We start from the raw sequence: 19,305 nt of genomic DNA, 5'->3' as shown, positions 1-19,305 counted from the left end.
CATCATTTTCTTGACTCATAACTATAAAACACAGAGATTTCACTGAGGATAAAGAGATAAAATCTATTTTTGTATTTACCCAATTTGATGGATTTATGGCACATCAATAAAGAACATTTAGTTGACATTTTTTAAACAAACATGAACCATACCTTGTAGTTGATTCAGTTTTTAATATCTGGAAAGGGCATTGCAGTATTTTTATTTTTGTGATGTTTTTGTGATGCCCCAAGTGATGAATGGACCAGTAAGAACAGCCGCTCACTCAGCCTGAGAAACACACTGAAACCATCGCACTGGTTTCACACCAGGTCAGGCAGTTCTTGGCTATCCACACTTTTGTATGCAGTGAAAACTGCTCAGGGTTCAACAGTGTATCAAATGTTTCCAGGATATGCCATGAACAAAATAACCTTTCTGAATTTCCCTGCATGATTCCCTAGCTTCTCCCTTTAATTCACTTCATGTAATCTCCAATTTGATTGAACTTAATCCAGCTCACATAGTTTCCTTCTCAAAGCCTCTCTGCACTGATGTTTGGGTTGATAGGTACCCACCCCCTTAAATTTTGTGATATGACAAAAACTAGGACTAGATGTGTCCCCGGGAGAAATGGGGGACACAGAGAGAACTGGAGGTACAGCCAACACCCCTTTTGAAAGTTAATGTTGTTGTTTATAATTCCCAACATATTTTACCAACCTAGGAATAGCTAGCTATTGACTAATTGCAGCAATAGGCAATGGGTTGCATCTTTCTGAAAATTCTGTGGAATTATATCATCACGGTCTGGCCTCACACACCATACTGTATCAACACTTTACACCGACTGTGAACTTTACAGGTCTTCTTTGGTCTTTTGCAATGGTTTTCTGGTGTTAGTATTACTCTTCCACCTCTCTGCAATAAAAGTAGCTTCACATTCTCCCTCTAGCGTAGTTACAGCACCCAGAGCAAAGCTCACAATGAAAAACATGATCAATTCTTCCAACAGCACTTGCTCTCCCATAGGTACGGTCATTATTTCAGCTGCCCCATCTAATGATATGAAAAAATTTTTTATAATGTTTGCATTAGCATTTTTCAAAAAAACCTTAAATTTATTTTACTAGAGAAAAACATTAAGCTGGTTCTGTTAATAGTTCAATATATCCCAAACTGATCTCATTTTATAATTTAATTCTCTAAATATCACTCACCTTGATATTACCTTTTTGTTACTCCTAAAGGATAAAATTTCATTTCTAGAACTGTACAAAATATACTTGTATAAAAAATATTTTTTGCAACCAAGTAATGAGTATAGCTAAAGCTTCCTAAGGGGCTTCTATTGTACACAAAACAAAATTTGTACTCTTATACATTGAATGATCCAACTCTATATTTGCCAGTTCAACCACTTGCATTCATAAATTCTTCTAGATCTGATACCCCTAATTAGCATTGATAGCATCTCAGGTATTGACAGATTTGTTATCTGCTAATGTATATTTATCCATTTCAGTGAATTAAGAAAAATGCTGAGAAATTTATTTTTCATTTGACCAAGTGTGCTTTGCTGCCTACATCTTTATTTAGAAAGAACTAAAAGTTTACAAAGGGCCTTTCTATCTGAAATTGCACCCCAAGACCTCTTTTGAATCCATGATAGAGACTATGGAGATAAAAAATCTTATAATGGGATTGAAAAAATGAGTAAATGGATAGTGGCTAGTGGGATCTAGATTTCTCACTGTGGAGAAGTTATAGATAAGCAAGATAGAAGCCAGCAAGAGCCATGTGGTGTAGAATTAGAGTCAGAAATATCATTATGAATTCATGTTTACCTTAAAATAGATACAGAAATCATTTTTGTTTATTTGTGAACATATGGGTTAGTATATAGGTATATATTTCCAAGCTCTGCCCCACCGAGAGGACCTAGAAACAATGACATCTCAAGAGCAATAAGCACACGCGATACCCAGATCTTGGTTTCTAATCCCATTCTGCAATAACAGGGACCAGGATATTTGAAGAAATGGCTGATTCTAGGACTTGGGCAGGGGATATTCCAGGTGAGTCTAGAGGGCCTTGCAATGCCAGAGAGTAACGAAATGCTCAATAAACAGAATAATGGGAGTACATGAAAGGGATGCATGAGCCAACCTGAAAGTATTCCCAAAGGCCAAAAATAAAATAATCTGAGCAGCAAAATGAATATGGTAGCAGTATATTATAACCTAAAGCATAAAATCCATATCTGTGAGCCCCCAGTTACATAAATGAATAGTCAATAAATACATGGAGAGAAGAGACAAATCTCCAGTATGAAGAATCCAAATAATTTATGTAGATACTGCCCCCTCAAAGAAGTGAATTTCAACTCCTCACAGCTTGAACGTGGGCTGCACTTACTGACTTGCTTTCAAGTATGCAAAAGACGGGGGTAAATTTAGGGTGGAGAAACTTGGGAAGTACTAGGTTGACCAGGTGATCAAACTTAACGTCATCACTGACAAGTGAAGTCGATGGCGTGTGCCCTTGATGTAAAGGTGAGAAGGACACCTTACCTCTGGGGTATTATTTCCAAAATTTCCCAAGTTCAGACTGATCAGGAGAAGAGAACAACGGATAAACCCATACTGAAGAATGTCTACAAAATATCCAAGTAGCATTCCTCAAAACTGTCAAAGTCATTCAAACAAAGAAAATCTGAGAAATTTTCACAGCCAGGGAAAGCAAAATAAGCCATGATAACTAAATGTAATACGTTTTCCTGTGGCAATGAGTTTCTGGAACAGAAGAATTAACAATAGGAAAAAACTAGTTAAACCCAAATAAAGTGGGGAGTTTAGCCCTTTGTACCATACCAGTGTTGATTCCTCAGTTGTGACAAATGAACAGTAACGTAAGATGTTGGCAGTTGGGGAAATTTGGTGACATGTACACAGGAACTCCCTAAAAAAAAAGTTTTCTTAATTAAAAAAAAAATGTGAAAGCAAGTTTTAGTCTGTTTCCTAAAACAAAGAGCTCTGAATTAAAATAGTTTTTTTTTTCTGGGACAGAAGAAAACCAATAGACCTTTTAGTTATGAAAATATAAAAACCAACAGATCTTTTAGTTATGAAAATATAAAAGCAAGTGCACATCTTTTGTTCTTAAGGACAACCCAAATGGCAGATATTTCAGGAGAAGCTGAGCAGTCTGTTTAGTTAGATGAAGTGCCTATATTAAGTTTGGAGGACTTATGACTATGCAGACAGTTTTCCACATTAGGAAAAAATCATAAATGAATGATTTAAATTACTGGCTGCTCAAAGCGGCCATACAAAGTTGAGCTGGAAAGGACATCAGGAAGGACATGCAAGCAAATATTTACAGGTCACCCACAAGAGACCAAGCCATGACAGACTGAAGTAGTTAGTGCAGGGTGTGGCCACTCCGTAGGCAACCTGAATATACTTTCACTTAACTGGTTCCTATCTGCACAATTGGGAAGAGGCACAGCTCCTGCTTTTTCATTCATATTTTACTCCAAAGCCAAGCAAAATGGACCCTGTCCTTAAAGGGTTACCTTGTCCTTAAAGGGTTACAGGAACCTGTAACCCTTTCTGTGGTTACAGAAAACTAAAAAGACCATCAGAAAAACATGGCTAAATTTATTAGGTGGTCTTTTGAGGAATAGACAGTTTAATTATTTACTCTAAAAGAAACATGTTTCAGCTAACATGACCCTTGATAATAATATAGTCTGGAAATTCTAAATCATGAGTTACAAATTGAAATGTCTACTGGGTTCAAGTAAGTAGCATAAAAGCAGAAATGAAGAAAAGCAGGAATCAAGTTTAGAAGGATTCTGCCTGAAAGGGATAGCACCACTTGGCACCAATTGACTGCTACCTTGTGGAAATAGAGACCTAGTGTTAATAAGAATGTTTAATAAAAAGCAGAGAAGCTTCATTTTTGTTTGAAGGTTTTGTATTTTATCTGTGGAATGAATTTGGACTGAAAGCCATCAATTTGTAACTTCTGGCCTAGGTACATTATTATAACTCTGGGGTTTTGTTGTTATTGAACCTTTTCTGGGACATTCAGACATACAATTAAAAATATGTATCTTCAGCATAATGAAAGAATCCATTTTTAAAAGGTTATTATAGAATGATGACCTACAAGGACATAGGCACAGTCATTTCGGGAAAAGAGGGTGTTGGGGAAGGGGTGGTAAATTCTTGACTGTAAAACTTAGTAGATTCTAAAAGATGTTAAATACAAAAGAAATTCTAGAATCTATTTCACTACCAATTTTATTTCATTTAACAATTTCAGTAACAGGTTAGATTGTTTAGTCTGTCAATCCCAACTAGAACCATGGCCAAGTCAGTTTGAAGGTCAGATGCAGCTCCAGGGAGAGCTGAAAGTTCAGTGACAGGTTGAAGGGCAATTAGCAAGTTCACAGTTAAGTCCAGTAAAGTTCAAAAGTAATCAGCAATACCAACCACAGAAGAATGGACCTGATAGTGATGAGTTGTGGCAGAAATTTTAAGAGACAATGAATGGTCATCTCAAACAGGGATTAAACTTGATTATCATTGCAAAGACCAATGGCCTAAAATAAATCAATTTCCACTGTGACAGCCCTAGCTCAGGTCTTCTCCATGAATTTTTGGGCAAAATGCTCTTCCATTCTGTCTCACTGCCTTCTAATCAGCCTCCCTTCACATTGTTCTCCAGTGGTATTTTAGTGACATACCAATGGCGATGGGAGTGGTCCACCTGAGTGCAGGCATTAAGGTGGCAAAACTACTGAGAATTTTAAAACTGACTAAAAGTCAGTCTGCTTATCATAAATAATATCCCTATGAGTCAGCAAGTCTAAATAATGTCAGTGACAAACCACTCCCACCAAAAAAAATTCTAAACAATTACTGTGATTATCATTGAGTTTTAGTATTATCCACATGAGCATCAAATTAGTACATTTTAAATTGCATATCCTTTAGTAAACACTTTTACATGGAAATTCGGAGAATTTCTAGTTATACAGTCAACCCCCCAAATGTGTTTATCTCCTGAGTAAGTTTGTAATGATTCAATATAGTTCAACTTTACTTCAGGAGCAGTTAATATATCCCAACACATTCTCCCACTTAAATACAGGCAGTCCTTGCTTTGCATGGCATTGTGGGACTAAAAATGACCATGTGAGCAGAAACCATGCAAAACGATCTTCATAATCAATGGAGAAGAGTATGATTCTTCTATGACTTTTAAACTTTTTAGTTGAAACATTACAATCTGTCTTACTGTCTATTATAAATGAACTACAAAATAAAATTGATGTTTATTTAGTATACTGTAACTTAAAATAATAGAAGTATTATGAATTAAAGGGGTTTTATTTCTTTACTTAAAAAAACAACTTCTCAAGAGCAGTTGAAAGGCATGTGCCGCCTTCTTATTTTAGAACTTACATGGACTGAGCATTGTTTCCTGTGCCTTGATAAAGTGTCATATTCTTTCCTAAGTCTGGATAAACTTCCAATATCTTATCCTTTGCTTTTTTAATGTCATTAAAATATCTTCAAGAGTTCCTTTAATGTGAAGTTTTTGCTAGTGTCATTTCCTCAGGGACATTGCTTTATTTTTCATCAAAACCAACCAGCCTCATTAATGTCAGTAAATTTACCTTCAGTGAGTTACTCTGACTATATCTAGTCTTAAATAAAGCAGTGCCAACAATCACATGGTCAGCTATTTCTCCTATAACTTCACTCATTAAACTTGAATTTTATTTCCAGCATTATTATTTCTGGTGGATTTGTTGCACTTTCTCCTTTGTTGGCCAATTCACTCTTTCAATTATGCATTTTTGTAAAATATCATGTGGATTACCACTGGGCAACAAGGATATAACATTACACACTTTACTCTCTGTGCATACTGGTTCACAATGACCAAGTCTCGAAGACTGTTAAAGAGATGTTGTGATTGGTCAATTACCATGACCCACATCTATTGTTTACACAGTGACTTGTCAACAGAGGGGCTGGCACTGTGAGTTTTACTTCGTGAAATTACTCACAGTTAGTAAACAAAACTAGCAGCTGAAATTTGAACCTTCTTGGTTAATGAGGCTGTGTTGACTGGCATTTGTGTCCCTCAGAACCATGCAAAGCAAGGACTGACTGTAGGAGGCTTGCAACAATAATAGGATAGTGATTATAAAGATGAATAAATTGAACTGGTGTTACTTCATATTTGTCATCCTTTGTGGCCAGGCAATACTTTTATTTGTGTTTAATATTTAAACAGTAAAAACAGTGCAAAAAACAGTGTTGTTTTAGTAAGTGTAAATTTTATTTCATACATGAAATATTTTATTAAATTTGAACATCTCTAAAATTAAAATTTGTTTTTTAGATTCTTAATTTAAAAAACAAAGAATCAAAAACATTTATTACATTATTACTAATAGTTTTGTCAAATAAAAGAGGAATGTGTTTTTAAAAATGATGCAAATATGCTAGCATGGAATTCAATTGCTCTAAAAAGCAGATCTGATCTTACAACTTCCCTGATCAAAATTTATCACTATCTCGTTACCACCTATATCAATAATTCTTCACCAGTATCACCTGCTAATCTTTTCAAACACTCAGATGCCCAGGTTCCACTTACAGATTCCAATGCAGTAAGTAGATCTGGGCTGGGGCCTAGGAAACCGCACAGCCTGTAGGTGATTCACGCAGCAGCAGCTGACTCAGTGACCTACCAGTTTAGTTCTAAGATCCTTCACATGGAAAATAAGGGCCTTTAAGGTCTGTTGCCTGCTTCCTACAGACTCATCTCCTGCTACTAATTGTCTCTCCATATTTTACAAGTTATTATAACTTATAGCTTCTGAACTAGTCATGAGTCTTTGTATGTGTTCTGCCCATTTTCATAATTGTCTAGGTCCACTTAGGAAAAAACCTTCATTCCTGTTTAAGAGTTAACACAGAGCTCCTGTGTTTTAGGCACCTCTCCTTTATACCTGCTTCTACCGTAGCAATAGTATCACCATACTGTAATAATAACTGAGCGGTTCTGTACCAAAGTTCTTGAATAAGACCATGTTCTTTAATCTCACAACAACCCTATGAAGTTCTATTTTACTGGTAAGGAAATCAAAGCACAGAAAGTTCAATTAATTGCCCATAATCAAGTACATAATTAATGGCAAATCCACAAGCAAATTCAGCTAGTCAGGCTCTGCAATCTGACTCCAGATTATTATGAAACACTGCCTCCTTCTTGACTAGGCTGTTCTCATTGAGAAATATGCACTTGAAAAGATTCTTGGAGAAGATAGTAAGATCTCATCACTAATGCTGCACCACAGATCAAATTTTAAATTCAGAGTGTTTTATCATGCCAGCAGTTGCATACCAAAGTTAAGACACAGACCATTAATATCCAGCCAGTTACGTTGCAGTTACGTTGACCTCCTTGGAGTCTCTTAGAGGTTACAACTTGAGAGAAAGACTGCCCCAGGGGGAAAGAGTCTGGTTGGGACCATAAGCAAACATATAAACCTTGTACAGAAGGATTCACTTCACTGCAACCACTTAAAGCCTGATGGCAAAGCAGAATCAGCATTATTATTTATCGACGCCAATGAGACATGCATAGTCATTGGCTTTGAAGTTTAAGTAGAGAATACTAAACTTACTTAATGTTCATTTTCTGGTGCTTCCCAAATTAAGTTGAACAGATAAACTTTTTTTGATGTAGCCTCCTTTGTGCCCAGTGTTCCAAGGAATATATTTGGAAAATTCTGCTAATGGAAGACAGCAAGCTTTGGCCAATGGACCAAAAAACAAAACAAGGAACTAGCACAATAAAGAGGTCTCAGCTCCCCGAGCTGCCCCCCCAGGGGGCCTGCGCTCCAGAAGGCGGAGCCCAGGAGAGAAGGCAGCTCCTGCTTGTCTGCCACTCACACCACAGGCAGAACAGAAATGCCTCTGTCAAGATGCACAAATAATCACTACTTTTAACTTAGCATTTATTGTAGATAAGACACCATGACAAGCACTTTACATACCTTAAATTTTTTAAAGTTTGAGCATCTGTATCATTTATAGATATATGGAAGATAATTTTTTGGAAATAGAACATTTGGTAAATAATATAGCTTCAAGAAGTCTCTTTAAGTTGAATTGGTTGATTAAAACTCGGAGGGTGGGAATAAGGGACTCATACGAAGTAATGAAATAATGATGTCTTTAATATGATCTGCTTAATAGAATTGTGGCAAACACCCTGCCCAAGAAAGGAACTTGCTATCTTTAATTTTTCAGTAATTTTAGATTTAAAATCCAAGAATATTCATTTCTGCCACTGAATTTTCTATAGATCTCTATTGAGAAGGGAACCTTGATTAGTAAACTCAGCTATTTATAGTCCTTGGGAGAAACAAGTTACCAGAAACAGAGGGAAAATGAAAGGTGGTACCTTTAAGAAATGAATAAAAAAAAAAGAAGATAGGTTCCTAACCACAAGGAGCAAATGAAAGGAAATAATTGCTTCAGAATATTAATACCATCACTGCAAATTGGTTTTAATATAAGTAATTAATCAACTTTTGTCATTTTTTGTGCCACATTATGAACATTCTGTGTGAGGTCCATCCTCCACAGCACTACTTCAAGTTTAAAAGCCTGAGGCTTTTAAAACTTGCCTTCTGACATTGGCAAGGCCCTTTTTATAGACTAATTAACATGCCAAGAATTTCAAAGCAGCAAAAGATACAATGGTACAATTTTTCAGTTTTCAAGAGCTTTTTCCATGCACACCTCAATCCCCTGTTACACTTCAGCCCTCTCTGCTCAAATAATGCCCAGCACGCTGGAGTGACCAGCTGTAACCTTCACCCCAAGTACCATCCCTCCTAGGACCAGTGATGAGGAGGATAATGACATCATATTATGCAAGTTTCCCGATATGAAACCTCTCCCTGTAAAGCCTATTTGGTGGAATTAACAGGAAAAGACAAATCCTACTGAGATCAAATTCAATATTTAAGCAGAGAGCCAAGATGCTGGATTGGAAGAAATGGAACAGGTCTTTGTATGCATTCTACACCCCCAGCAAGAAGAAATGCTGCTAGTCACACTGTCCACATGAGGGTTTGGGGGCCTGGAACTCTTAGTTCTGGCTTTAAAATATCACTGCTACTAAAATGCTACCTTTTCTATTAAAGCTTAAGTTCCAATATAGCAATACCGAGAAACCTATAGTCACAAGCTGTAACTTCTGTTCAAAGGGATGTTTACAAACAATAGGATTTCCTGTTTATTTATTTTTATTTTTTTTAATTTTATTTAGTTATTTTTCAAGTAAGTGCATTTTTTCATCCCAGCCTCCCCTGCCCCCTGCTACCTCCCTCCCATTTCCACCCCCTTAGTTCTCGTCCCTGTGTCCTTCCTATTTGTTCCTCCAAATCCCTACCCCATTTTCCCCTTAACTTCCCTTCCTTCTCCCCTCTGGTCACTATCCCTTGTTCTCTATTTCAGTGTCTTTGTTTTTTGTTTTTTGTTTTTTTCTGCTTGTTTGTTTGTTTTGTTGTTTAGCTTCCTGTTAAAGGTGAGATCATATGGTATTTGTCTTTCAACCCCTGGCTTACTTCACTCAGTATAATGCTTTCCAGTTCCATCCATGTTGTTGCAAAGGGTAGTAGCTCCTTCTTTCTCTCTGCTGCATAGAATTCCATTGTGTATATGTACCACAATTTTTGGATCCATTCATTTACTGATGGGCACCTAGGTTGCTTCTAACTCTTGGCTATTGTAAATTGTGCTGCTATGAACATTGTGGTGCATAGGTTCTTTGAGATTGATGTTTTAGGATTCTTAGGATATAATCCCAGCAGTGGAATTGCTGGGTCAAAAGTCAGGTCGATTTTTATTTTTCTGAGAAAATTCCATACTGTTTTCCATAATGGTTGTACCAGTCTGCACTCCTACCAATAGTGAACTAAGGACCCCTTTTCCCCACCAACATTTGTTGTTTGTTGCTTTGTTTATGATAGCCATCCTGACTGGTGTAAAGTGGTATCTCATTGTGGTTTTAATTTGCATCTCTCTGATAGCTAATGATATTGAGCATCTCTTCATGTGTCTCTGAATGTTCTGTATGTCCTCCTTGGAGAAGTGTTTGCTCAAGTCCTTTTCCCATTTTCTAATTGGGTTGGGTGTCTTCTTAGAGTGGAGTCGTGTAAGTTCTTTGTATATTTTAGAGATTAAACCTTTGTCTGAGGTATCATTGGCAAATATGTTTTCCCATACAGTTGGTTGTCTTTTTAATTTAATACTTTTTCTTTTAGCCATGCAGAAGCTTTTTATTTTGATGAGATCCCATTTGTTTATTCTTTCCTTTACATTCCTTACTCTAGGGGACATATCAGTAAAGAAGTTGTTTCGTGAAATATCTGAGATTTTCTTGCCAATGTTTTCCTCTAGGACTTTAATGGTGTTATGACTTACATTTAACACCAAAATAAATTCAAGGTGGATAAAAGACTTAAATGTAAGGATTTCCTGTTTATTGAACTTAACTTAGCAGCAGGACAGATTCTCACCCAGAGCAAAAAGAATTTTAATCCAATTAGTGAATTCTGACCAAAAATACTACTAACTATTCCAGGGAAAAGAGGGTCCCACACTGGTCCTCTGAGAGCTAATGCTGACTGAAAGCCAACACCTCATCTCACCAGTGTGGAAACTGAACTGGGGGCCTCACAGCCAATGGAGCAGCAGAAGGGGAGAAGATGACCATATTGATCAGAGAAAGTGAAGTTAACTACCAGCTCTTTTTCCTTTTCAAAGCATCTCGTCACCACTTCTTGCCCAGAGAGTCTTCCCTCCCTCACCTTTGGTGGTCCACCTTCTCCGTTGAGTTCTCCTGCGCTCCCCTGAAGTGCACACTCAGGCCTCACACTGCTTCACAGCCGACTACTAAATTAGTGCACCCTGGGCCTTCGTGGTTTTCCCAGGCAAATCTTCCAAGGCCACCTGTGTCAAATGGGAAGTTCTGTACAAAGGAATTCTAAAGTCCTTCCTTCCTGCACAATAATCTCACAGACATTTCTCTTTTCATAAACAGGGAAACATAAACCTTTCTGCTACCACTGGTGAAGTATTCTTGCCCTAATAAACAAAACTTTTTTCTTTTTCTTTTTCTTTCTCTTCACATGTTACAATGCACATGCTGATCATGTGTCTCCATCTCACAATTGATTTGAGCATCTGGGTAGATAATACACTAAGGCTCTGAAACCCTGACGTTTGGACAAAGGATTCTTTCTTTCTGTTTAGTTTTGTCTTCCATAAATTACCAACCCAAGGACAGTGAAAATTAGTTTAGAATGTGGGCAGTTGTATTCTAGAAATCCTCTTGGTCTATAGGTGGTATATCTGTTCAACAACCCAACATAATTTTTTCACAGGGTCGTTTATTCATTAAGGCAAGAATCCCCCAAGTGTGACCATCTTAACTGCTTTACTCACAAATTAATTAAACTTTAAATGAAAAATAAAATTTCAGTGTTAACATAGATTTTAACATGAAGTGGGCTGACATTCTTCTTCAAGAGACTAATTTAGACCCTGACCAATGTGGCTTAGTTAGTTGGGTGTCATCCCACAAAGCAAAAGGTCACCGGTCCAATTCCTGGTCAGGACATGTGCCTGGATTGCAGGTTCAGTCCCGGGTCATGGCACATCAGTGAGGCAACCAATTGATGTTTCTCTCTCACTTTAATGTTTCTCTCCCTCTCTTTCTCCCTTCCTTCCCCTCTCTCTAAAGATAAGTAAAAATTCAAAAGATTAAAAAAAGAGACTAACTTAAAAATGAATGGTGCAAACATGAACAAGTAGTATTTGAAATGAGAAAACTACATAATGAATAATTATGGGAAAATAGGTTGAACCTCATTAATAATCAGGTTCTGATTATTTTGTTCTTGGATGTGAGAACAAAACATAAATGTTTTTGCTTATCTAACTAGAAAAAGGTTTTTTTTCCATTGTATGCTCGGTGTCAGCATTACCTGGAATGTGGGAAAACTGCTAGTCTAAATACATTACTGGTGGGAGTAGATTGCTGAAAACAATTTCCCAAATATAAAGTTTGGGATTTGTATGAACAGTGGAAGCTACACTTGATCTCTGACCCAGAGGCCTCCACTCCCAGGTCCCAAGCCCACTGAACTTGGCTCCTGTCTCCAGATGGCGGGATTGTTGTCATTGTGGTTTGGGCCATTCTCTGCAGCCACCACTCCAGCCCAAGGTGAAGGAAAAAAAACATATCTGAGAGTCACATGGCTCTGAATTGCCTGACCACAATCCCTGTCCACGTGTGCACACTTGGTGTGAAGAAAACAAAACAACGGCATCAAAACTGCATCAACGCAATTTGGTTGATGGATTGCTGTATCCACCTCGCAGAAGCAACGGCCCCTAGCAAAACTGCTGGGATGCTGAGACCGGTGATGCCACACACAGACCAAGAGGATTTCCAGAAAACGTAGAGGGAGCAATACAACCACCCACATTCTAAATTAATTGGCATTGTCCTTGGGTTGGTAACTTATGGAAGAAAAAACTGAACAGAATTAAAGGACCCTTTGTGCAAACATAAGAGCTGCAGAGCCCTAGTCTGTTATCTAAACACATGCTCAATCTAGATGTGAGCTGAACAGACATGAACATGTACATCAAAACATGCAAAGAGGGAGAAAAAGTTTTGTTTACTAAGGCAACTATACTTCACCAAAATCACCAAAAACATTGGTGAATTTGCCTGAAAATGTGTAAGAGAATCAGCTTACCATGCTCCATGAAAGGAACTTAAGATTTTGATTAGACCTGCGTTGAGGGAAAGGGTTTTCAGGAACTAGTATAAAGGACACATGTACAAAACCAGGAGGGAGGTGGAAGCAGGGGAGGAAGGTGGGTTCGGCTGGGGTGGGGGGGGCAGTGCTGGGGGGTAAGTGCAGACAGCTGTAATTGAATAATAATTTTAAAAAAATTAAATAACAAAAAGAACTGCATTGAAAACTATAGATCAATTGGAGAACTGATCTCTACAATGTTGAATTTTCTTACCCATGAGCAATGTATCTGTTATCCAGATCTTCATTTAGTGTCCTATGTATAGTGTTCATTGTATATGTCATTTTATAGTTTTCCCTAGAGATCTCACATGCCTTTTAGTTGATATATTCCTGAATACTTGATATTTCTGATACTTTCCAGGTATTTGCTACTGGTGTAAAGAAATGCAGTTAAGTTTTATACATCTCCTTCCACATTGTTTAACTCTTCTATCATTCCTTGTTTTTTAATTTTTATATTAAATCATTTTCTATTTTTCAATTACAGCTGATACAAAGTATTTAATAAGATTAAAAATTTACAATTCAAATTTATGTGTGTACACACACACACACACACACACCTATTATTTTATCTATAACTGATCTGGCCTTGTTCATGAAGGCCATTTATTGAGTTGCTGGGAAGGAACAAATTGTTTGGTGCCATTCAATAATCCCTAATAATTTAAAATGTGTCCATAAGGAATTTACACTTGACATACATACAACTCAGGAAAATGAAGAGTCTTTCAGGGCTCTTTCCTGCTCCATTACAAAATGATATCTGGGTCTGTGGGCCACGGGGTGTGCCATAGATAACTCTGTGGCCTCAGTCATGAAGGAAGACCTGGCCCCCTGCCCATGTATTTCAAGTATGAATTGGTTGCAGAGGCTGCTGTGGTGAAGCTGGTCTGGTCTTACTTCCTTTAGCATTCTGTTTCTTTTCTTCACTCTCAGCTAAGCCAAAGCTCTATGAATTTTTCCCCGCAGAATCAGCCTTACCTTGGCTCTCATTAGCATGTCATTTCTCATGTCTGGCCATGTTTTCCACTAGTCCCCTGTTCAAGGGTCACTTCACACCATTAATCATTCAATTTACCTTGATATTGGAGTTCTCTTGGATGACTCTTCAGCCAGACTCTTGGCTAGTCCAAGATCCCACCCACATACAAGGGAACCAGGAGACTCAATAAACCTAAACACCAAAGCCTCCCTCTGCTGGGACAGCAAGGTTTGCTTTGATGCAGGTGTGTAGTGTGATACTGAGCAGGTAGTTGTCTTTAGACTTTTTTAGTAAACAGAAATGAAGAAAACATATATTTTAAAGTAAAACTATATTATGATTAGGTACTGATCAATCCATTTCAAGTCTGATCCATATGTTTGTATTTAATCTCACTAGTCTGATAACTATATTTCTTTCTCCTGCACCAAAAATCTCACTTTTCAATAACACTATACTATATACACAATGTAGGCACATCGGACTCAGAATAAAAATACAAAGTCACCACCAACAACATAATTATTGAAAAGTTTTTTAAAATTTTAAGTTCTTTTTGTCTTTAGAATATAGTATTCTATGGTATATAATAAAATTACTGAGTTTTATCGTTACTTGAATTAGTTTCTGTCCATTATGCCAAAAACTCCATGAACAGGTTCATTTGATTTCAATTTTTGAGAATGCTTTCCTAATATTTTCTTTTAGAATTATGTAAAATATTTACATGGTTCCGAATCCAAATCTACAAACTAAAGTTGAATCAGAGAAGTCCAGTTTTCCCCCTTTACCTCCACTCTGTTTCTTGCCAACTTGCCTTCTTTTTTAGCTTTTTATCTTCCCATTTTTAATATGTTCATATCCTAAAAACATTCTTAAACAAAAGGGAGCACACTATTTTGTTTGTACCTTAGACTGAACATTTTACATACTCTTGTACTTAGCATTTTAGGTCAGGAAGTCTCTTTACAGATTACGTAGTCAAACCCCTAATCCTACAGAGGATCCTGAAGACTTACCTTTAGTCACTTGCCAAAGGCACACAGCTAACTGCCGGAGCTGGCAGAACAGTTCCTGTCTCTCAGCTCTCCTCCTTGTGTACTTCATTCTCAACGAGTAGCTACAGACAAGCATAGTGATTTCTCCATAAATTGACAAATTATCATGAGAAAAATTTCTTCAATAAATGAACACCTAGATTCAACCAGACAATTCATTTTCTTCTCTTGTTTTTTATGTGGTTCAACTCAAATTCTAGCCCTTTAGTAAACATAGGAGGACCATTCACCCTATCTTTTTCTAGAACCACCAGCACCTTCCAAAAATGAGACTGCCAAATGCTATATGCTTTAGCAGCTGTAACAGAGAAACCCCTGCACCCTTTCTTCTGCTTTTTCTGATAAAAAATGTATTATTATTATTTCCCTACTTAACTCTAGCACTCTCCACCTAATAGCCTAAAGAGGAATTTGCATTTCTGCCCTGGATTACTTGATGGCCCCTGCAAGAAGGGATTAGGCAAATTGTGGAGCCCTGTGATGAGTTTTGTGCTGCTAGAAAACAGTCTCTTGGTCTTTGCTGAGAGCACAGGTTGGTAAACACTGCCACCTGTTTTCTGCCACCTATAAACTATGAATTTTTTTTTACATTTTTAAATGTGAGAAATGAAAATATTTGTTGAAACACAGCTGTGTTTATTCATTTATGCATTGTCCATGGCTGCTTTTGCTCTAACACAGAACTGAGTAGTTGCAAAAGAGGCCAAACGACCTGCCTAAAGTTGCAAACACTTTGCCAGCCCAAGCCCTGCTTTACGGGATTCCTCTTCCTGTCCCTTTTATTACTTTGTGATCTATACACAATCATTTCTCTTTGCCAACTCACTCTGTGGATCAGTCTCTTCTATACAACAACTTCTTTTTAAAAAGCCTGATATTGCAAAATTCTGCAGAACCCAAGTAAAAGTTTTAAGAGCTTTATTTAGTTCAACTAAATGTCATATGCCATATTTCTCGTTTTCACCTGTTATAACATCATCCATCATTATATCAGTATACTTTTAGTGACTCAACAAATATTAATTGAGCACTTACTATGTGCTCATTGTGTATCTAAGACCCCAGGTTTCCTTATTCCGCCCTGGAATGCACTGCTTCAGAACTCCTCTGTTACCACCTGTCAGGAGATCACAACTTCAGAACTGGCTCCCCACTGCTCTTCCCCAGACAGACAGGGCCTGAATGGACCACCCACAGCTAAACTCCGTACCAATCCTATTTATGACTTTCAGGGCCCATAGCTGGCTGCAGATTTACCAATTCTTCCTGAAAACTGAAAGAAAATGTTTCTTTTCATATGTTACACCCAATTCTTGCTATACCCAGATTGAAACTGCCTAGGCCCTAGCCTCATCACTTCCAGTGTTACAGTCTGTAATTAAAATCCATTTCCACAAAGGCATGTCTATTCGACTGACAATGATGATTGGGTCAGATATGTTTCCTGGATTAAACAGTCTTTCTCTACGTTTCTTTCCTTCTTACTTTTTAAAAATCTTTGTTGTATTTTTTATATTATCTGTTAGTCTCCTTATATGGCCCTCCCCGAGCAACCACCACACTGTTGTCCGAGTCCCTGTGTCCTTTTTCCTTTTTGCTCAATCCCTCCACCCCTTAATTCCCCTCTCCCACTAGCTGTCATCCTGTTCTCCATCAGTGAGTCTGTCCCCATTTCCTTGTTAGTTCAGTTTGTTCATTAGATTCCACATGTGAGTGAAATCATATGGCATTTGTCTGACTGGCTTATTTCACTTAGCATAATGTTCTCCAGGTCCATACACACAAGTGTAAAGGGTAAAATTTTCTTCTGTTTTACAGCCGAATAGAAATCTACTGTGTAAATAAGCCATAGTTGTTTTATCCACTCATCTATTAATGGACACTTGGGCTGCTTTCATTTCCTGGTGATTGTACATAACACTGTTATGAACATAGGGGTGCTTATATTCTTTCAAATTAGTCTTTTGGGTTCCTTCAGATATATTCCCAGAAGTTGGCTCACTGGGTCGCAAGGTAGATCCAAGTTTAATTTTTTGAGGTATCTCCATACTGCTTTCTACGGTGACTACACCAGTCTGCATTCCCACCAACAGTGCACAAGGCTTCCCCTTTCTCCACATCCTCACCAGCACTTGTTTGTGATTTATTGATGATAGCCATTCTGACAAGTGTGAGGTGATATCACATTGTGGTCTTAATTTGCATTTCTCTGATGCTCAGTGACATTGACACATGTCTATTCATGTCTTTGTCCACTTTTTAATTGAGTTGTTTTTGGTTTTGGTGTTGAGTTTTGTAAGTACTTTGTAAATGTTGGGTATTAACCCTTTATCAAAAGTATCAGAAAATATGTTCTTCCATTACGTGGGTTGTCTTTTTATTTTGTTGTTGATTTCCTTTGCTGTAAAAAAAATTTCTAGTTTGATGTGGCCCCATTTGTTTATTTTTTCTTCTGTTTCCCTTGCCTGGGGAGATGTATCCAATAAAAAATTTCTACGAGCAATGTCTGAGATTTTGCTGCCTATGTTTTCTTCTAGGATTTTTATGGTTTCTAGTATCACATATAAGTCTCTGATCCATTTTGAATTTATTCTTGTTTATAGTGTAAGAAGGTGGTCTACTTTAATTTTTCTGCATGAATCTGTCCAATTTTCTTAATGTCATTTATTGAATAAACTGTCTTTAGCCCATTGTATGTGTTCGCTTTCTCTGTTGAGTATTAATTGACTAGAAAGGTGTGGGTTTCTTTCTGGGCTCTCTGTTATGTTCCATTGATCTATGTGTCTGCTTCTATGCCAGTACCATGCAGTTTTGATTATTATAGCCTTATAGTTCAGTTTGATATTAGGTAGTATGATTCCTCCAACTTTGTTCTTTCTCAGGATTGCTGTTGCTATGCAGGGCCTTTAATGGTTCTATATAAACTTTTGAAATATTTGTTCTACTTCTGTGAAATATGTCAATGGAATCTTGATAGGAATTGCATTGAATCTATAGATTGCTTGGGATAGTGTGGACATTTTAATGATGTTAATTTTTCCTATCCATGAACATGGTATGTGCTTCCACTTATTTGTGTCTTCAATTTCTTTCTTCAGTGTCTTATAATTTTCTGAGTACAGATCTTTTACATCCTTGGTTAGGCTTATTCCTAGGTATTTTATTCTTTTTGAAACATTGTGAATGGGATTGTTTTCATAATTTCCCTATTTGTTTTTGGTACATAAAATGCAACTGATTTCTGGGTATTAATTTTGTATCCTGCTCCTTTGCTGAATTCACTTATCAGTTCTACTAGTTTTTTTGGTGGAATCTTTGGGGTGGCTTTACGTACAGAATTAATTTCATCTGTGAATAAAGGCAGTTTTACTAATTCCTTTCCAATGCAAACACCTTTTATTTCTTCTTCTTGTCTAATTGCTGTGGCTAGCACTTCCAGTACTATATTGAATAAGAGAGGTGAAAGTGGACATCCTGTCTCGTTCCCAATATTAAGGGGAATGCTTGTAGTTTTTGCCCATTGAGTATGATGGTGGCAGTGAGTCTGTCATATATATGTTTAGGTATGTTCCCTCTGTTACTACTTTGCTGAGAGTTTTGATCATAAATGGGTGCTGGATTTTATTAAATGATGTTTCTGAACCTATGATATGATCATGCCAATTTTATCCTTTATTTAGTCTATGTGGTGAACCACATTTATTAATTTGTGAATGTCATACCAATCTTGCATTCCCACAATAAATTCTACTTGATCAAAGTGTGTGAAATTTTTGATGCATTGCTATATTCAGTTTGCTAATACTTTATCAAGGATTTTAATGTCTATGTTCATCAGAAATATTGACTTATAATTTTCTTTCTTTGCTGGGTAATGACTCAGCACAGGGATCCTGATGGCTATCCTTCAGTTCTCTCCCAAGAGCCACCAATTCCAGACTTTCTTCAAGTGTCTCTAGTCCACTCTGCCTTCCCTCTACTGTATCCCAGAGTATGTGGCTGCAAATGAAATTTTGTGTATTGGCCCTTTAAGAGGCTCTCAGTCTCTAGCCTTTTCTCTCTGGCAGACAGAAACCCTGCTGCTTTTCACAGCTGGACATTATCTGGTTCCTCTCTGGCTCTGATGCCATATAGGCTTAGGAGCCCATCTATTGTTTAGATTGCTTCTCAGGGGAAAACCCTGTTGCTAAAATATCTCTATGGATCTTCAGCTGCTCCCCCTGGGAGCCAGCCAGCCCTCTCGTGTGTCTGCACTCCCTACCAGTCTTACTGTGGTGAAATTGTTTCTTCTGTTGTCCTTGGTTATAAGGCTTCTCTCCAAACTATTTTTCAGTTGGTTATTC

Source organism: Artibeus jamaicensis, unplaced genomic scaffold (assembly GCF_021234435.1).
Source record: "Artibeus jamaicensis isolate MK-2021 breed Jamaican fruit bat unplaced genomic scaffold, CSHL_Jam_final contig_387, whole genome shotgun sequence".
Taxonomy (NCBI): Eukaryota; Metazoa; Chordata; class Mammalia; order Chiroptera; family Phyllostomidae; genus Artibeus; species Artibeus jamaicensis.
This window is presented reverse-complemented; position numbering follows the sequence as displayed.